The sequence below is a fragment of the Pinus tabuliformis genome, chromosome 2_2, assembly GCF_031772625.1.
Source record: "Pinus tabuliformis cultivar Carrire ecotype Pingquan chromosome 2_2, CPIR1, whole genome shotgun sequence".
Lineage (NCBI taxonomy): Eukaryota > Viridiplantae > Streptophyta > Pinopsida > Pinales > Pinaceae > Pinus > Pinus tabuliformis.
The window spans coordinates 5,112,064-5,133,115 of record NC_142300.1 but is presented as its reverse complement, the minus strand read 5'-3'; positions in this window follow the sequence as shown (position 1 = coordinate 5,133,115).

Sequence of the window (21,052 nt, the reverse complement as noted above, 5' to 3'; positions counted from 1 at the left end):
AGAAAATAGATTCCTTCCGCATGCAAGGAATACTTACTAGAAATATCCTAGCATCTGATAGTACATTGTCCCTCATCTGATCTCAACTGGATCTTTGTTTGAACTGCCATGCATCAGTTATTCATGAGAGAATACTCAGTTACCTGAAAATAATAGTTTTCACATGCATGCAAGCATCAACAAACTATATCTCATTAATTTAACAACTTGTTAAATTAATCTAACTGGACTTGACTAAGTTAAACTAAGTCAACTGATCCTCTAAATATAGAACTGAACCTTATCTCCTTTAATCAAGGGATAAATTCCTAAATGAAGAGAGAAAATAATTGCATGATCTCACAAAGACTTCAAGTTTAATTTTCCATAACTAATTAACTCATGGAGATTAATTAATTAATATTTTAAATTGTTGTTAAGACCAAATTCGTTTTTACTTCCTATATTTAGACCAAGGACTGCTAAAAATAGGAAGGGACCTAGAAATGCTATTTTTAGTAGTTTCACCTCTCACCCAAGGTGGCCAAAATGCTCATTGGCTGAACTGCTATTTTTAGAAGTGCTATTTTGAGCACTTTCTAAATTTAGCATTTCTTGTTGCACATTTTTCAACACTCCCTCTCAACAAGAAAGGCTTCCTCTCGAACCCAATCTTGTAACTCTGGAATGTTCTGCATGCAACACATCTATCCGATTTGATTTTTCCTGAAACTTTCAGAACAAAAACACTCCCAACTGACCTCTCTGCTGGGTTAGAAACATACTTTGATGTTGAAGCTCTACCTGCTGCTGACAAGTGCTCCCTCTCTGACATCTGTGCTACTGCAACATCTCCATGCATCTCGCACCTTTACACACCTCTCTGTGCCACCTAGCACTGTGCAACACACTTGTGCCTCTCGCATTGCTGCAGCCTGCATGCTATGCACTATCATGGGATTCCCTGAACTGTAGCTCTCTCTGCCGCTCCATCCGCATCTGTCTCTACCCAATTAGTTAGTTCCTGCTACTCCACATTGGGGCTCCCATAGCAAGGTCTCATCCAAGAGGTTGGGTACCTCAAGGATCCTTCCCCTCCTCCTTAGGATGATCACTCCACATCGCCCCACCTCCTATCTAGAGGTATGGTTGCATGTGATCCCTCAGCCCACCTAGCTTGAAGTTTCCCCCTACTAGAGGTCTCTACATGAGTAGATGTCTCCACTCGATCTCCACTCGACTTCCCCTATTGTGATTGCTCCACAACCTCTTGAAGCTACTGCACTAATCGTGGCTCATCCACAATCGTCTAAGGCTTCTTCTGGCGTTGTATGTTGATAGGTGACATACCCTCCCTCTCAACCACCAAGTCTCCATCAGTTGCCTTGCTACTCAAGGCTTTGCATGCATCTTGAACCTCAATAGCATACAGGTTCTTGACATGTGAACCAATCTGCTTCACCTATCTAGTGATGATGTGTCTAAGGAAAACCTTTCCCTTACTGAAGACTACATCATAGCCTCTGTCTTCCAGCGTCGCGATCAACACCAACTTTCTCTTTAGTCCTGATACATACTCAACATTAGTCAAGGTAACGCGAGCTCCATGCTCCCTTTGAAAAATAACTATGCCTACACCTGAGACACTATACTTCTCATAATTACCCATCGCTATGAGTATCTGGAGATCTTTCTCCTCCAAAGTACTAAACAAACTCTTGTCACCGGTCATGTGGAAAGAAGCTCCACTATCAAGAAACCAACCACTTCCCACCATGGATGAAACCATGCATGCGAAGAGTGTGAAATCCAACTCAAACTGTGAAGTAAGTGCCTCACGTTCAAATCCTTCTGGATCCCTTCTTGGATTTCCTCTGTGGACAATTTGCAGCACCACCTCATGACAACAAAAGCATTGCACTTTTGATTTTTAAACCTTCTTCCCACCATTAGAAGAACTGGATTCGGAAAGAGAAACCTTCTCCTTCCCCTTCTTTGCCTTACTCGCTAATGCACAGTTCTCCTCATCCTCCATGGATGAAGAACTGTCTTTGGTGCTCCGTCTAATCTCCTCATGCATCAAATCTGACCAAAGTTGTTCCCAATCTAATAGTTTCTCCCTTCCATTAACAGAGTCCTGGTAGCTATGCTAGCTCTTAAGAAGGCCAAGGGGTGTTAGACTCACCATATCATCATCAGCTGTCGTGACCACTACACTTGCAAGCTCATCCCTGTATATGATGAGCTTGGTCAAATACATAGAGATCGTTTCATCCTTTTCACACTTGATCTTTCAAAGTTTGTCCTTCAGTGCCAGCTTCCTATGATCACTGCTATTATAATATAAATCTTTCAATGTTTTCCACATTGCAAATGGAGTCTCCTTCCCATGGAGGCTCGAGACAATGTGATTTCGCACTCCCTCCAAGAGAATTCTCCTAGCTCTAGCCACACACTTCTTCCATTTCGCCAGTTGAGTAGCATCAGTAGGCTTAGGGACTTCTTGATCAATGAAGTCCTTAAGGCTGTTATCTTCCAATACTATCTCCATGCGATCCTTCCAGGCTATATAGTTTGAGTTTCCATCAAGGGCATACTCAAGCCTCAAACCATAGAACGCCATTGGTGAAATAGATGTCATAAGAACTTGAGATCTATATCCCAAATAATAAACTTCAAATTCCTTATTCTATATTGTTCTTCCTTGATCACCTGTGCTCCGATACCATGTAGAATTTTCTCTACAAATCAGCAAGCTCACTGATATCATGTAGAAATTTCACCTACATATCAAACTGATATATGCAATGTACTAAAGCATAATACTAGATCTACATCTACCATAAACTTTGTGGAAGCTAATCAACCATGAGCAAAATCAATCTTGAACACATGTAACTGATAAGAAGGAATCAATCACACATAACATAGAATATATCACTAGGGAAAGCACCAGCATAAAACCTCAACTCTGAATTATCAATCAAGTGGAAATCCTCAACAACATACAAAAAGAATCAGCTCTAAAGCTATTCTGCTCTCTCTGTACTTTGATGATCTTCAATTAGAAGATGAAAATCATGGACTACCTAGGCCTCATTATATAGGCTGTAAGTTGGCTTGATCATACCTGTTGTCACCTCAGGTCCAACTACGTAGTCATAAAAGAAAATAGATTCCTTCCTCATGTAAAGAATACTTACTAGAAATATCCTAGCATCTGATAGTATACTACCCCTCATCTGATCTCAACTGGGTCTTTGTCTGAACTGCCATGCATCAATTATTCATGAGAGAATACTCAGTTATATGAAAATAATAGTTTTCACATGCATGCAAGAATCAACAAACTATATCTCATTAATTTAACAACGTGTTAAATTAATCTAACTGGACTTGACTAAGTTAAACTAAGTCAACTGATCCTCTCAATATAGAACTGAACCTTATCTCCTTTAATCAAGGAATAAATTCCTAAATCAAGAGAGAAAATAATTGCATGATCTCATAAAGACTTCAAGTTTAATTTTCCATAACTAATTAACTCATGGAGATTAATTAATTAATATTTTAAACTGTTGTTAAGACCAATTCATTTTTACTTCCTATAGTTAGACCAAGGATTGCTAAAAATAGGAAGGGACCCAGAAATGCTATTTTTAGAAGATTCTATTTTTAGCAGTTTCACCTCTCACCCAAGGTGGCCAAAATTCTGATTGGCCAAACTGCTATTTTTAGAAGTGCTATTTTTAGCAAATATATTTTTAGCACTTTCTAAACTTAGCATTTCTTGTTGCACATTTTTCAACATTACCAACCTAAATCTATGTTTGTGTGTCCGTGACTTCGCATTGATTCATGATATGAACACATGATTTTGCTAATATAACTTCTAAACTTGCACTTATCAATCATAAATTCCATTTTCTTCTTATACTTTCTAAGGTAGCCATCATCTTATACTAGGGAGTATTTTCATATAAAAACTAATGAAATATTCATCCCTTACTAAACTATACAATGTTTTCTCCATAACCACTTTTATTTTGATATGAACTCTCCTTGAAATTTTATTTTTCCCATTTGAGGCCATAATATAAGATTATTATGGCCCATAATATGTGTAAATAAAAAAATACATATAATGTTCTCCATAGCTTGATATATAACTATCGATTCCCTACTTTTTATATGTTAAAAAGATTATGTATATTCATTCCTTTAGACTATTATTGTTAGCCATACCATAAACAACTACAAGTGTTCCTTATATGTCAATGACATTAACTTGTAAACCTGTAGGCTCATTAGGAACAATTGTTATAACAAAGCTTTCATACCACATGTAATGCCCAACTCATCTAATAACATGCACATACCCAAAAGAAAAAAAGAAAAAAAACTATTTCTAATAACAAGGTTGATACACAATTGTAAACCATACTCATGTATAAATAAATTGGTTGTAAATATTCAATATAACTTATTATGATTTCCCATATTTCTAAAAACAAGTCTATAAAATTAATGATTCAGATAATCATTTACTTTAGATTCCAGGTAAAGGGATTGTTATCCGGGTCAAATATCTCAATTCTAGTGACTCAAGCATAGGGTTCTTAAAGCATTAGAAATATTCCCAACATTAAGGTTTATGTATTCCCACTTTCATATGTATATATACTTTAATTGAATAACAAGCATAAGTATGCATATGTGCTTACTTAAAAATACACTTTCACTAAGTACTCTTTAGGGTCATTCTTAAGGATGGAAATTCCCTTTAGCCAAATTTCTTAACAAGGAGATAATTCTAGTTCCAAATGCCATAACTTAAGGTATAAGTTCCATTAGGGTTTAAATAGTTTTTGATGCCATTACTAGTTGGATGTTTAATATTTTAACCTTATTAAGGTTATGCAATATTGGGATAGGAGTATAACTTAGAAGGAGATCAAGGACTCATAAATCAGAACTTGGTATTTTTATACATTGAACATCGAGCAAATGAAGCATTCACACCCCTTAAACTTGATTAAGGGTGTTGGGTATTACTAGATTGATCCTTAAGTTTCATTTTGTAGAATGGAGAGTTAATTACTCTCTCCTCTATAATTATGACACTATCATCATCTTCTCCTCATTGAGAACCTTCCAATGATATAAATTTCACTTAATTCTAATTTTTGCATGAAAATTTATGTCCTTTTAAGGTTTTACCCCTTCTAGGGCAACCTCATCAATTGGTATTGCTTGCCACATGGAAATACTAAACCATGCGACACCCTTCATTGTCTTTTGTTTGCTACCCAACTTTCATATCAAGTTACTACTATATCTGCAATTTTCAACCTTGCACATTCCTATTTCTTACAAGCTCTAATATGTTGATATGCCATGGGTCCAATTTTTCTAATATTTTGATATCGATATATCAAAAGTCCTTGAAATCATGCAACTCTGTCGATATGGCCATATTTTCAACATACCTAATAGCCTCTAGAAAAAAATATTTGATATTATAATATAACATATCAAATATCAAAATATTGGGGATAATTCTATAATGGGGAAATTCCCAAATCCAATAGGCTAGGGACGATGGCCAACTCAACCTACCACCTTAACTTTCCCTATAACCATTGTATGGCATGTATACATTGCTAACATCTACTTACCCATTTCATAATGCTAATGTGTTAATGATAATGTGTTCATATTGACTTGTGCCACATGTCGCTCATCGATGCCTACATGGCATGCCAAATCATTGAAATTAGGTGACACACATCATACACTTAGCATTTCCATGTTATCATTATATGTCATCATGACATCATCCTTCACTTAGTGCCAAAACAAGGTTCACCTCAAGCCTTGGTGTTTTTTCAAGACTTCCTTTGTATTTCATTTGGGCTAAGGTATTGATGTTCCAAGCTTATGTCATCAGCTAATGTAAATCCAACATGGGAATCTTGCTGTTCAAAGACATTTTGTTTACTAGAATAGATCCTATATCAGAGTTTCAAGGATTTGAGATAGTTTGATGTTTCGATATTGTTTGACCACTGATATCCTAATGGATTGACCCTCTAGTGTCATTGTTTTTGAGAAATGGGAAATAAGCCATGGGGTGACATCTATTATACCAACCCATGTAAAAGGACTATGTGCCAAAAATTCCAGTTAGATGATATTCTAATAGAGTTAGCACTTTTGGGTGCTTGTTGGATTAACTCTTTCGTGATAAAGGTTCAGGCCCTAGGTAATAGTTATTGTAAGTTAGAATCGACACTCATTTATTATGTTCTATGATTAAGCATCAAATGATTGTTTACCACAAGGGAAAGTAGGAGAATTAATAATCAATTCAAGATATGTCTTGAAAAGTTTTATAATAACTTTTTGTTAGGTACCTATAATACTAGTGTATCCCCCTTATTGTTATTTTTAGTGTAGCCCCTTATTGTTATTATTTTTCCCATGTATCCCCCATTGTTTTATTAATTTTCCCCATAGAATCTCACTATTATTATTGTTGTGCCCTTACATTTTTATGTAGGCTATGATTATATTGCGACCCTGTAGACTCTTATATATACCAACAATGTCTTATCATTTGTATCATCAAAGAATTTTTCATTTATATAATTTAAATGAGGTTTTCCCCTCAAAGAGGATACTCTTTAAGTCGTTGATCTATCCTTTCTTCTATTTTGTGAGCTGGTTGCATAACATTTGGTATCATAGCTTTGGATTCTAGGGTTTTGCTAAATCAAATAGGTCATCTTACAATTTTCACTATAACCTTTTTTCTATGAGGCTTCAAAAGCTAAAATTTTGATCACATGGAGTAGAAATATTGGCGAAATTTGTGCAGGAATTTTAGAGCTTGGTTCCCTTTATTTTCTAAGCTATGGTCTAAAGTCGTTAGGGTTTTTGCACAATCCAGAATTCAATCTCAAACAGTTGACCTAGGGAAAATCAGCATAACTTTATCTCTTAGCATCAGATTTGAATTTCATAAAATTTGACTGAAATTGCATAGAATTTAATGTTTTTTATATCATTTTCAAGGCCGAAGGATGAAACAATGACACTTGGCATTCTATAGAATTTTTCTCTATTGAACCAGCTTATAATCATGCCATTGTGGGAGTTTGGGCATAACTCTTTCTTGAAGAAACCAATCTCAGTCTGACTTATGGGGTTGGAAAGAAGACTTAGAAGAATACCAAAAGACCAAATTTCAGATCTTGGAAATTGAAAATTACAAAGATAGAAGAATATTAATATTGAGCTCCTAAAAAGAAATAAAAAGGTGTGTAATTTTTTCAAAATTTGCATAACTTTTGTATGAAAAATCTGTTTGAAGTGATTCAAAGGGCATAGTGAAGAAAAAATATCATTTTTTGATTCCAAAATTCCTCGAAACAAAAAAATTGGACACAACTAGTAAGAAACTAGGAAGCTCTTCTATGAAATATGAAGGAGAGGAAGAAATGCAACATGATATATCAAAATTATGAGATCAAGTGAAACAAATTTCACTCTCACAAAGAGTAACCAAAAATGAATTGGAAGTGATGATGAATGTTAACATGTATGGTCTAGAATAAAAAATAAAGAGGGACATGGAAGGCTTGAAGGATGGTTTAAAAGAAGAATTGGAAGGTTTGACGGAAGGTTTGCAAAAGTTGCTACAATAAATTTTTCCTAATGGTGACAAGGTATTCCATGAAACTCATGATGAGAAAAAAAGGAATGTTAGTCATGATTTTAGAGACTCTAACTTTTGGTTGAAGACAAACCACATTCCAAAGATCAATATGAGGAAGTTTGATGGGAAGGATCCAATAACATTGATACTACAGATGGAGCAATATTTTGATCTACGTGATGTGCAACCTCCACAAAAGGTACATATTACATCTTTATATTTAGAACCTAATCAATTTGTATGGTATAAATGGATTTGTTCTCATCAACCACTTGTTACCTGGTAAATTTTTATAGAGGAAATGATATCACATTATGAGGATACAAAGAGAAACACATTCTTTAGCCGATTGGTAAATCTCAAATAAAAGGGTTCAATGGTAGAGCACATTCAGGATTTCCAAAAATTTAATATCAAGATAGCTGATATTCTAAAGAAGTATACGATTAATGTCTTCATAGGGACTTTAAAGGATAACATCCAACATGAGGTTTTCATTTGGCAAATTGATTCATTGGAGAAGGAATTTAGGGTGGCAAGAAAAGTTGAAAGCAAAATTATGGCAACAAGGAAGTGTACCACTCACAACTATAAAGATGAAAGTGTTGCTTCTCCTAGTCTTCCACAACCTACAAGGTTGACACAACAAAAATTGGAGGAAAAAGAGAAAATGGGCTTTGTTACAGTTGTAATATAAAATATACTAAAGGTCATAAGTGTGTTGAGAAGAAATTATTTTACATAGATTGTAAAGAGGAAGAAGAAACGAAACAAGAAACATTAAAAGAAGAGGATATACACTAGGAACCAACCCTAGAGAAAGAAGAAATGAATATGACCACATCATGTAATGCATTAATGGGAATTACAACTCAAACTCTCAAGATAGAAGGACATATCAATAAGAAAAAGGTAATACTGTTGATTGATTTCGGTAGTACCCATAATTTTATTCATTATAAGATAGCCAAGGAATTGAATTGATTTCTATATTTAGCACTAGAGTGTCAAGTGATGGTTGCAAATGGAGGAATTAGAAATTTCTCTGGAAAGTGCCATAATATCAAGCTAGCCATGGGGGAATAGTCCAATTATTTCCATTCCAATGGGTGGTGTTGATATTATACTATGAGTACAATGGTTAATTTTCAAGAATATTTCTTGAAATTTTTTTTGGGAAGGAAAATAAGTTGAATTAATGGGTATTGCGGGGAAACTAGAAAAAATAATAATCTCTAATGGCATGACAAATATTCTGAAGAAATAACAAGGAGGCGTAATTGAATAATTATGCTCACAAGATGTTCGAACATCAAAATCATCTATTTCTCCAGATCTCCAAAACATCTTAGAAAATCATTGTAAGGTATATGAGACTCCCAAAGGCCTCCCACCTATTCGTGATCATGATCATGCTATTCATTTTATTCGAGGAAGTGTCCCTCCAAACATCAGACTTTACAGATATTGATATGCCCAAAAGAGTGAAATTGAACGTATCGTTGAAAAAAAGCTAGAGGTCAGTATAATTCAACCTAGTGAAAGTTCTTTCTCTACTCCAATAGTATTGGTGCACAAGAAGGATGGATCGTTGTGTATGTGTCTGGATTATAGAGAACTCAACAAGATCACTATTAAAGATAAATTCCCCATTGTTGTCATTGATGAATTGTTGGATGAATTACATGGAGTAATTTACTTCACCAAGTTGGATATTCATTCAAGATATCATCAAATTATAATGATTGAAGAATTTCCGAAAAAAAAGTTCAGAACTCATGAGGGTCGTTATGAATTTTTGGTCATGCCTTTTGGCCTTACTAATGCATATTCCACATTTCAAGGTTTGATGAATTCCATTTTCAAACCCTTCCTTAGAAAATTTGTGTGAGTATTTTTTGATGATATACTAATCTACAACAAATCTTGGAAGGATAACATTCAACATGTTAACAGGGTGCTCAAACTATCGGAGGAGAAACAATTATATGGAAAAATATCCAAATGTTTCTTTGGAGTACAAGAGGTGGAATATTTTGGTCATATTATATCTCATGAGGGTGTTAAGGTAGACCCTAACAATATTAAAGCCATTAAGGAATGGAAAATCCCCACAACCATAAATCATATTCGAGGATTTCTCGGGTTGACATGGTATTATCACAAGTCTATTAAGAATTATGGGAGAATAGAAACACCAATAATAACATTACTGAATAAATATTCATTTTCTTATACTCTAGAAGAAACTAAGGCCTTTGAACATCTTAAAGAGGCAATGTGCCAAGCATCGGTCTTAGCTACGCCAGACTTCATAAAAACCTTTATTGTCGAATGTGATGCCCCGAGAAATGGAATTGGTGTTGTTTTAATGCAAGAAGGAAGGCCCATTGCTTTTGAAATTCGTTCAATCAAAGGAAAGTATTTACACAAACCTATTTATGAGAAGGAAATGTTGGAAATACTACATCAATTAAAGGAATGCTGACCTTACCTAAAGGGAATATGCATCAAGGTAAAAACGCATCATGATAGTCTTAAACACCTTTTGGAACAAAGATTATCTTCAGAAGAGAAAAAAAAATGGGTCACAAAGATGATGGGTTATGACTTTGAATTCATATACAAAAGAGAGAAGTGAAATGTTGTTACAAAAGCGCTTTCAAGAAAGGATGAGTATGTGGAAGAATTTCTTTGTGCCATCTCTATTATCCAACCTAATTGGATAACCGAAGTAAGGGATTAATGGAAGAATGATGAAGAGGTGTGGACAGTCATTCAAAAGTTGCAGCCATATCCTAGTACATCTGATACATTTAGCTAGAAAATTGATTCATTATGGTACAAAGATCACTTATATCTTTGTAAGAATTCAAAACTCAAGGAAAATATTCTTTTGGAATTGTACACCTCCCCCTTAGGAAGTCACTCAGGATTTTTAAAAACTTACCACGGGGTGAAGAAGGATATTTTTGGCATAGTCTTAAATCTGATATTTAGAAGTCTGTGGGAGAATTCGTAATTTTCCAACAAAATAAAGTTGAGACAATTAAGACCCCGAGTCTTTTACAACCTTTAGTCATTCCAAGTCGGCATTGCAAGGAGGTCTCAATGGAGTTTATCACATGTTTACCCAAGTCTAAAGGAAATAGTGTCATCATGGTGGTAGTTGATAAACTTACCAAGTATGCACACTTTGGTGCATAGTCTTATCCTTTTAAAACTAGTACAATTACTAGTTCATTTAGGGAAACAATTCAAAAGCTAAATGGAAACCCAAAGATTATTGTAAGTGATAGAGATCCCATTTTCACTGGAAATTTTTGGATGGAATTATTTTCTTGTCTTGGTACTTAATTAGCTCATATCTCATCTTATCATCCTCAATCTAATGGGAAAACTAAGATAGTGAAAAAATGTTTGGAAGGATATCTTCATTGCTTTCTATTTGATAAACAAACATAATGGGTCAAGTGGTTACCTCTAGCTGAATGGTGGTATAACACTTCCTTCCATACTGCAGAAAAATGGCCCCATTTATGGCACTTTATAGATATCATCCATTGTCCATCACATCATATTTAAGAGAAAATTTTAAGGTTCAAGTAGTGCAAGATCATATTGAGCATCAACAACAAGTTCTCTATCTCTTAAAGGATAACCTCACTCTTGCGCAAAATCAAATGAAACAACATGTAGATCAGTATCGCAGTGAAATAATTTTTGATGTAGGTGACTGGGTATTTTTACTACTACAACCATACAAACATATGTCCCTCAAACAAGCTAAGAAGGATAATAACTTATCACCCAAGTACTATGTTCCTTACAATGTGTTGCAAAATATTGATACTATGGCATACAAATTGGAGTTTCTTGCATATTCCCAAGTACACCCAGTTTACCATGTTTCATGATTAAAGAAGGTTATCGGTGACAAGCTCCAGTTTCAAACAATGTTGCCTGAACTTAACGAAGAAGTAAAAATAATATTTTAGCCTAAAGGATTCATTGAAACAAGAACCCGACAACTATGGAATTGATTAATTTCAAAGTAACTCATTACATGGAAGAAATTACTTGTTGAAGATTCCAAATGGGAGGATGATAATTTTTTACAGAAGCATGCGAAACTACTCAAGTGTTGAGGACAACACTTTTTCGAAGGAGAGGAGCATGCTAGTTCCCTATAATACTAGTGTATCCCCCTTAATTTTATTGCTAGTGTAGCCCCTTATTGTTATTATTATGCCCATGTATCATCCATGTTGTTATTGTTGTGCCCCATAGAAGCCCACTATTTTTGTTGTTGTGCCCTTACATTATTATTGTTAGGTAGGCTCTGATTATATTGTGACCCCTTAGACTCCTACGCATGCCAAGCAGAGGTCTTATCATTTGTATCATCTGAGAATTGTTCATTGATATAATGTAAAGGAGGTTTCCCCCTCGAAGAGGATAGTTTTTGAGTCATTGATCTATATTTTCTTCTTTTTTATGAGCTGGCCTCGTAACATTTTTAGGTTAGAAAAATAGATTCTCATAAAATATATACATTAAAGTTAGATCTCCCACCACCCAAATATTTGTTAAAAGAAGGGGAGAAAAAGTGTTAACTCTGTTAGTTCCAGTCTTCGCAGCTTGTCACCAGGGATCAACATGAGCTCTTAATATGATTGGTTTTTTTAGACGTTTTACACATGATGTCCAGCACAAAACATGTCACAAAAATGTGTCCATCAGAAGAAGCTTGGAAAAATATTTCCAATGGTATATCGCACTCCCATAACCGGCTCCCGAATTAGAAGATATGATCGAAATGAATGAGTGATTCTTGGTTATGCATGTTTTGAGGTCAGTTGCTGCACACAATGACAACTTTAGTACAAAATCAATTTCTGAAATAATGATAAGGAATTTTTCAAAAGTGAAAGAGGTTTTTTTTCATCACATACCAAATAACAAAAACCTCTATGGTTAATATCTTCTAACTTAGTCACCGGAGAACCCACAGTAAAAGCCATTTTTCTTCAATGTTTCAAATCCCAACAGGGATCCATCATCAGGACAGTCCTGATGATGGATCCCTGTTGGGATTTGAAATGTTGACGAAAAATGGTTTTTACAATGGGTTCTCTGGTGACTAAGTTAGAAAAAAAACCTCCTTCAGTTTATGCACAGGTGCTACTATGTGGGAGATATACAGTGATACTTGGAGCCTACATTAAAACAAAGCAAATTTTTCATTTTTTTTACTGTTTTACTCATTTTAGTGCGGGGCCATTTTACAACAAATGGAAAGTAATTTTGCAAAACACAAGGAGGCTTTTGCTAACCATATAACAAAAACCTCTTTCAGTTTATTCACAGGTTTCACGAATTGGGATATGTGACTAGATCTTTACAGCTCATTTTCACAGATTTAAATTTTTAATGATTTTTTGTTTTAGAGATAATGTTGTGGAACAGATTGCAAGTAACTGGAAATGAATTTCCCAAATTTGAGAGAGGTTTTTCTCCAACATGACCTTATCTATAAAAACTTCTTTCAGTTATGTAACAGGTGCTATGGTTTAGGAGATACGAGTTCATATTCAACACCTATTTTCAGAAATTCGGCCCAAGTTTAATGTAACTGATTCTATTTTGAAGAAAATGGTTGAGCTCAATTCCCTTAGTACAAGGATAAGAAAATGTATATATTTTATGAATTTCATAGTCTAGGCGTTGGAATTTGGTAGAAGGTTGGACTTTTGGGAAAGCTTGGAGTTTTTTTTTTTGCTGAAGCAAAAGTAGGACCTTCTTTAACATTAATAATGTACAAATTTACAAAAAACCACCCAAATAGGTGGTGCAAGAGAGAGACCCTCCAAAGGAACCAAGACCGGGTCATGGAAAAAGTCTTGGCCTCAAAAAACTATCCTTTCCACATAGCAAAGCTAAACAGGAATAAGCCAAAAATGAACCTAAATAGTGGAACAGAGCAAAAGAAAAAAGGGCCCCACTGGCCCTCCAGGCCATGGAGAGAACCGTGCCCCAAAGAAACCAATCTACAAAGATGGGCCCACAGAAACCCCACCGACAAACAAAGTGTACTCCTGAATCTACAAAGAAGATTCGACGGGCCCTAATCAATGGCACCAAAAAAAATTGCAGAGGGAAGAAGCATGCCACTTAACTGGCAAATCCACCAACCTGCTCAACCTTTCGCCGCCGTTGATTTATAATAATGGATCTGATGGTCATGGGTCATATCGCACCTACTAAGAATGTCGAACATTAGCTACTGATTCAGGCGATATTCCATCCGGCCCCACCGCCACGTGCCTCCTCCTGAAAGGAATCGCTGCCAAAATGAGAAAACCACTTTCCGCTTGTGGGGTGTGCGATCACTAGGAAACCTCTCCATAGCCGGTTTGCCGATACTATTTGGAAAACTCCCAGAAAAGTGGCCACCGAGAGTTCCTGTCGAGACTCCCACCCAGCCCGAGCTAATGAAGGAGGAACCATCCACCAAAAAGCTGGTCAGAAAAGAAACAAGGCCCCTCGACAGGCAATCCATTGCAAAGGTCGAGTCAACTTGGTTCCTGGTTCAAGGCTCTGCCACAAAACTTCGACCTATCATTTTCTGTCTATTCATGTAAAATCACCTTTAACTTGCTCTGAGGCAACTCATTCCAACATGAATCCACTCTATCCTCTGTGCTGATAACACCTTGGTTGGCTAGCAAGTCTGCCAACTTGTTCGCCAACCGTCGAACATGCCTAAAGTCAACTGTACGAAGGCTCTGTAGGTGGTGTTGTATCCATTGAAAGCCCTAAATTAGTCTCCAATTTTTTGAGGCTTTTTCTGGCTTAGTTCCCCCACTGATTTTCTTGACTGAATTGATAATAAGTTCAGAGTCTACCTCCACTATCACATTTTTCCTGTTTTCCTGATTCATGAAATCCAAACATTGCTCAATAGCCATCAGTTCCACCAAGTTATTTGTAGCTTGTCCTAGATGACAATAGAAGATGAAGAGGACACTACCATTCTCATCTCTTAACACCCCTCCGTAACTAGCGGTACCCGGGTTGCCTTTTGAAGCTCCATCTATGTTGTATTTCAGATAACCCTTTGGAGGAGGATGCCAAAAATCATTTGCATTCTTCAGGGAGATAAGATTTCTATCCATACCCTAAGGAGATATGCCTTGCAGGCCCAGTTCACAGAGAATTCTCAAGTCGGTAGTCGAAGGGGGGTTCTTAGGGGGATTTTGCACTATAGTACTGACCGTTTCCTTGAGATGTTTTAAGATCAGCTCAAAAATGCAATGGGAAGTCCTCTTTCCATCTTTGAAGATTCGGTTTTTCCTATCTTTCCAAACATTCCAAACAATGAAGCTTGGAAAGAGAGTCCAAGCAGTGGCGAGGACTACATTGTCTGAAAAATCTCTCCTCCAGTTGGTCAGGGTGTTGCAGATATTATTTTTGTCTCTATCCGTTGGATGGAAAATAAAGGAAAGGGAATCCAACAAATTAGAGGAGAACATACAGCTGTTGAGGAGGTGCTCCATAGTTTCCTCTTCAGCCTCACAGAGCTGGCATCTGGAGGGCCCAAAAATACCCCTCTTCCTGATATTGTCCGAGGTCAGAATTTTCCTATGTTGAACCGGCCACATGAATAGTTTAATTTTCATCCAGCCTTAGTGTCTCCAAAGTTTAAGCCAGGTTTTATCCGAAAATTGAGAGTTAAGGTCAAGGAGAATGAGCTTTGCTTCCTTGAGGTTAAAAATCCCCTCAATATTGTTGCCCCATCTTAGCTGATCATGGCCCTCAAATTTCATAATCTTCCTCTAATCTAACATTTCCTTAAGAGTTTCTGCTTTGGCCTTCAGGGTGTTGTTATCCCTAAAATCAAAATTCCTCCAAATTCTCCATTTGTCATTGTTATTGATTTGCTCCCAAAAGTATTTGACCTTAGAAAGTCTATTGTTATTTGTGTTTTCCTTGAGATCCCCTAGGTCTTCATTTAACAAAATAGGTTCTTGTTGCCATCTATCATCCCATAATAGGCTGAGATTTCCATATCTAATTTCCCAGAAGCTGTTTCCTTTTACCAAACTCCAATTATCCCAGCCCTTGTTCCAAATGTGTGAGCCCTTTCTGTGACCTGACATTCTTATTAGATCCTAGTTATGCCATGTTCTGGCATATTTTTCTTTCCAAACAGTTTCCCACTGTGACTTTGGCTCTTTAACCCATCGCCGCCATAATTTGGCTCCTAGAACCTTGTTGAGTGTGTCAGGGTCATCCAAACCTAGCCCACCAAAGCTCTTAGGTATGGAGATCTTATCCCAAGCTACCAAGGCCCATTTCTTACGATCCTCCCCCTTACCCCAAAGGAAGTCCCTTTGAATGGATCTGAGCTGATGTAGGACACTTTGAGGAGCTAGGAGAATAGATAGCATAAAGACAGGGATAGATTGAAGGACAACTTTTGTTAGCACTAACCTACCAGCCAAATTTAGAGATCTAAAAGTCCACTTCCTGATTTTGTCTTGCAATTTTTTAATTATAGGTTCCCATATACTCTTGTGTAAGGGTTTGGCCGTAAGAGTAAATCCCAAATATTTCGAGGGGAGGAACTCTCTTTGGAAGCCCAGAATTCTGGCTATATTTCTTTGAATGGAAATGTGAGTGTTGAAGAAAAAAATCTTAGATTTAGAGAGATTTACCTCCAAACCTGAAGCCATGGCAGAGTCTTTGAGGATTTGCTTATAGGCAAGAGCTTCCTTAACTGTGGGGATTCCTTACAGCATGGTATCATCCACAAATTGTTGATGAGTTAAAGCGCGACCCTCGGCAGAAAGTTGGAGACCTTTGACTGCACCCACTACCTTGGTATGTCTGATCATTTGTCCCAGCCCTTCCATCATGAGTATAAAAAGAAAGGGAGAGAGTGGATCTCCCTGCTTTAAGCCTCTTGAAGGAGTGAAAGTCTTTGAGGATGATCCATTAACCAGGATTGAAAAAGTAGGTGAAGTAACTAGGGCCATGACCCACCTAACCCAATTATGATCAAACCCAAAAGTAGTGAGAATTTTTCTGATGTATGTCCAGTTTAGCTTATCATAAGCTTTGGCTATGTCCATTTGCATGATCATACCAACTTTCTTATTATTTTTCAACAAGTGAACCACCTCATGAGCTTGAATGATGTTGTCAAGGATTTGTCTACCTTCCACATATCCTGATTGTTCCACTGACACCAGGGTAGGAAGAAGGGGTTTGAGTCTATTGGCAACCCCTTTGGAAATAATTTTGTAGACCACATTGCACAGGGCTATGGGTCTGAATCTGTCCGGCGTTTGGGCTACCTCTTGTTTGGGAATCAAGGTGATAAAGGTGGTGTTAAGCACCTTCAGGATAGTTTTATCCCTTCTTGAGTCTTCCACCATGTTTAGAATGTCTTGTTTTACTATATTCCAACAGGATTTGAAGAAGTCTACATTGAAGCCATCCAGACCTGGTGCCTTGCTATTTTGCATCTCTTTAAGGACCTCACTAACCTCCTCTTTTGACACTGGTCTATTGAGGTTCAAATTGTCTTTTTTGGAAACCAACTAAGGTATATGTCTAGATATATCCCTGATAGATTGATCTCTGTTAGAGCAGGTTTCCTGAGCAATGCCTCGAAAGTGCTGAACCAGTACTGCTTCGATTTCTTCATGCGTGCTGAGCATGTTACCTTTCTTGTCCTTAATAGAAGAAATCCTGTTGTGAGCTCTGTTCGCCATAGTGGATCTGTGGAAGAATCCGGTGTTGCGATCTCCTTCTTTTAGCCATTGCACTTTGGATTTCTGCCTCCAAAAAATCTCCTCTTGTTTACATAGGTTCTCCCAGTCTTGATGATATTTATTTGCCAGTTCATTTTGCTCCTTATCAAAACCGTTTGTAATCAGGGTTTGGTTGAGGTTTTGCATCTTTCCTTCCACAATTTTTTTTCTTCAAAAATGTTGCCATATTCCTTCTTGTTCCACTCCTTGAGCCGGAGTTTAATGTATTTGAGTCTTTTTTGAAGAAGGAACATTCTGGTCCCTTGAATTTCTAAATCTTTAGTCCACCAGATAGCTATGTTATTATGGAAATCTGGGTGGGAGAGCCAGATATTCTCAAATATAAAAGGTCTATTGTTAGGTTTTCCAATGCCCTGAATGTCCTGTTGCACCGGCCAATGTTCCGAGCCTCCAAAGGGAAGAACACTCGCAACTATGTCCTTGTCCTTGATTATAAGATCTTCTGAAATTATAAATCTATCTAATATGGAGGCCACTTGAGACTCTCCTCATCTTTTATTGTTCCAAGTAAATGTACCATTACTCATAACAATATCCAAAAGCTTCATACTATCTATGAAGGATTGGAAAGCACAAGAATCTTTGGTTAGAATTCAGGTTCCTCCTTTTTTCTGTGATAGCGTTTTTATTATATTAAATCACCCCCTAGGATCCAAGGGATTTTTGCATGACGTTTCCTGAGCTTCTGCAATGAATCTAGAAACAAAAGTTTACCCTCTAGCCTTTCGGGTCCATACACATTTGTAACTAGGTACATTTCCTTATCTCCCACTGGATGAATGACCACTGAAATATAATCTCTAGATGCTTCGGCATCTATCATGTCAATCTTTTGGGGGTTCCAAAGTGTAAGAATTCCTCCTGCTGTATTCTCTACTTTGACTTCCAGGAACTCAAATCTATTGAGCCATTTACTGTGAATCTCTTTTACTTTTTGAATGGAACACTTAGTTTCCTAAATGGAGATCACATCCCGGGCTGCTTGTTTCATTCTGTTACTTAATAATATTTGTTTCCTTTTACTACCTACACCTCTTATATTCCAAGAAGTGAACTTCATTATCAAAGATTTGTAAAGGAGTAGCTGGATAGGTCTTTCATCTTACCTGAATCTATAATTAGCTTTCCACATTCCATCAATAGCTCATTCTGTTTTTTCCAACCTCTTTTCTTTCCTGGGATTCTTGGTGCTAATCCTGGTGTGTCTTTCATAGCTTTCACTCCCTCACTATCCTGTTTTTCATTTTTCCTTAACTTTTCGGATCCTTTGTTCTGAGTTTTCCAGATGAATAACTATTGTACTCTATGGAACTCCTCTTGAGGTAACGAATCCACTCCCTCTTTGGTTCCTTGTTTCAAGAAGCCTTCTAGATCTAGATTCCCTTTCTCTAGAATTTCCTGTAGTTCATGATGCTCCATCTCCATATCACTCTGGATCACTTCCTCATCCATTTCTAGTTCTGCATCACTCATCATATCTTCTTTTTGTTTATTTCTATTTTGTGTTTGCTCCACGTTGTCTTCTTTTTCTTCCTCCACTGGACTGTCTCCCTGGACCTGATCTGCTTGTTCCGTCATTTCTTCCTCTACTAGGGCTTGAAACCTATTTTGATCGGCCTGATGCTTGTCTGTCTGAGGTAGTTATGGTCCCCGTTTGCTCCCTTTTCCTTTCTGGACCACTTTATGAAAGCTTTTTGCATCTTTCATGGTGTTAGTTTTACTTATTTTTCTTGTTTTACTGCGAGGAAAATATCTGAATAGGTGACCATGTTTATGGCATTTACGACATCTGAAAGGTATGTGTTCATAATCCACTGTTTGTACCCATTCTTCATCCAGCACTTCCAATATTACCTCATCCAGCAGGGCTCTAGAGAGGTCCATCTCCACACATATCCTTGCAAAGGATGTGTATTTTCCTCTTCTAGTGGCCTTAGAGGCTTTGACAAAACACCCTAGCTTATTTCCTATGGTAGATAAGGATTCTAGTTGTCAATAATCCAAAGGCAAATAGTAGAGTCTTACCCAGACTGGAACCGAGGTGAAGGTTTTGCGTTCTAGGACAAAATTCATCACCCATGGTTGCATATATAGGCCTGCAGCTGTGTAAAAGTAGGGCACTCCTTCAAACACTCTATACTTGTCTTCAATATTTGCAAAAACTACAGTAAAGAATCCTTTTGATCCTAGGTGAAGTTCTATGCTACCTTTTGGTTTCCAGTTGTATTTAATCCAAGTTTGTAAAGATTTTTTAGTGGGCAATAAGCCCATGAATTTACAAATTATTGCATATGTCTGCATGTGGTCCCTGTGCTTCCACAGCGCCGGGTCATTCAGCACTACTCTCGGAGTGATTGAGGTTTTGGGCTTGCATGGTCCCTTTGGTACTTGGATTTTTATATTCTATTCATTGCCTTCTTCCTTGTTGTCTTTAGTGTAGTTTCTTTCCCTGGTTTTGGCACCATTCTGCCCCTCTTCTTTGTCTCTCTGCCTTACCTCTTCAGAGGGATCTCTGTCCTCCTCAACGGGTTTCTTGCCTCTACCAACCACTATCTGCTTGAAGGAGGGAGTGGAGCTCCCTCCCTTGCGCCCCTCCATGTAGAACCAGTTATGATGTTCACAACCCTAGCTCACTGGTCCGCACATTTTCCTCCTTCTCCGTTCGTCGAGCGCATTGAATTGGGAAAGCTTGGAGCTTCATTGTATATTCATTTCAGCAGTTTGGCTAAGGAATAGACCAATGGTTTGCAACACTTTATGGGATTCATGTGGCATTTTGCTTTGGTATTGTGTTTTCTTCTGTAATTTTAAGTCTACATGTGTTTTATGTATTTCATCATATCTCTTTGCTTCATCTTAACTAAATAAAACAAGGATAAAGGTAGAATACATTGAAAGTGCAGTGCTCTACCTAGGGTTTGTTTAGTTATCTATGTTTTCAGTTGTTTGAAAAGGATCCCTGAGTTTTTCATGCCCTTTTCAACTCCTCACCTGTCTAAAAGCTCTCCATCTCACTCAATTTGAAGTACCAAATCACTTGCCTACCATGCCCCATAGAGATCTCTACAGAACTGAGCTTCATTCCCTGGACCCAAACCTGCCTTTCACATTTAAGCCAACAAAATATCATCAAATTCAATCAAACACCTCTGTACGCATACCTAGCCTAAAATCAATCATTACATCAGTCATCTCAAGCTTTATAGGCCATGTTTTCTGGGATTGACAAGGAGAGAGCCCTCTCCCGACCTAGTAGGGCTAGCTACCAGGTTAAGCATGGTTTGATGTTACCCTAGATCCTACCTTTCTCAGCCTGAGGTAGATTTAGGCACTAACAAACTCTAGCTAATTCATTGAGGTGGAGTACAAGTAGTGCTTCAAACACTTCAATGATAATTGAATATTGATCCAACTTACTTACTCGATTATTCTCATAGAAATTAGAAGGGCCTACCTACAAGAGGAATAACTTAATAATTCCATTGATTTTTTGGGAAATCAATGTTAAAAG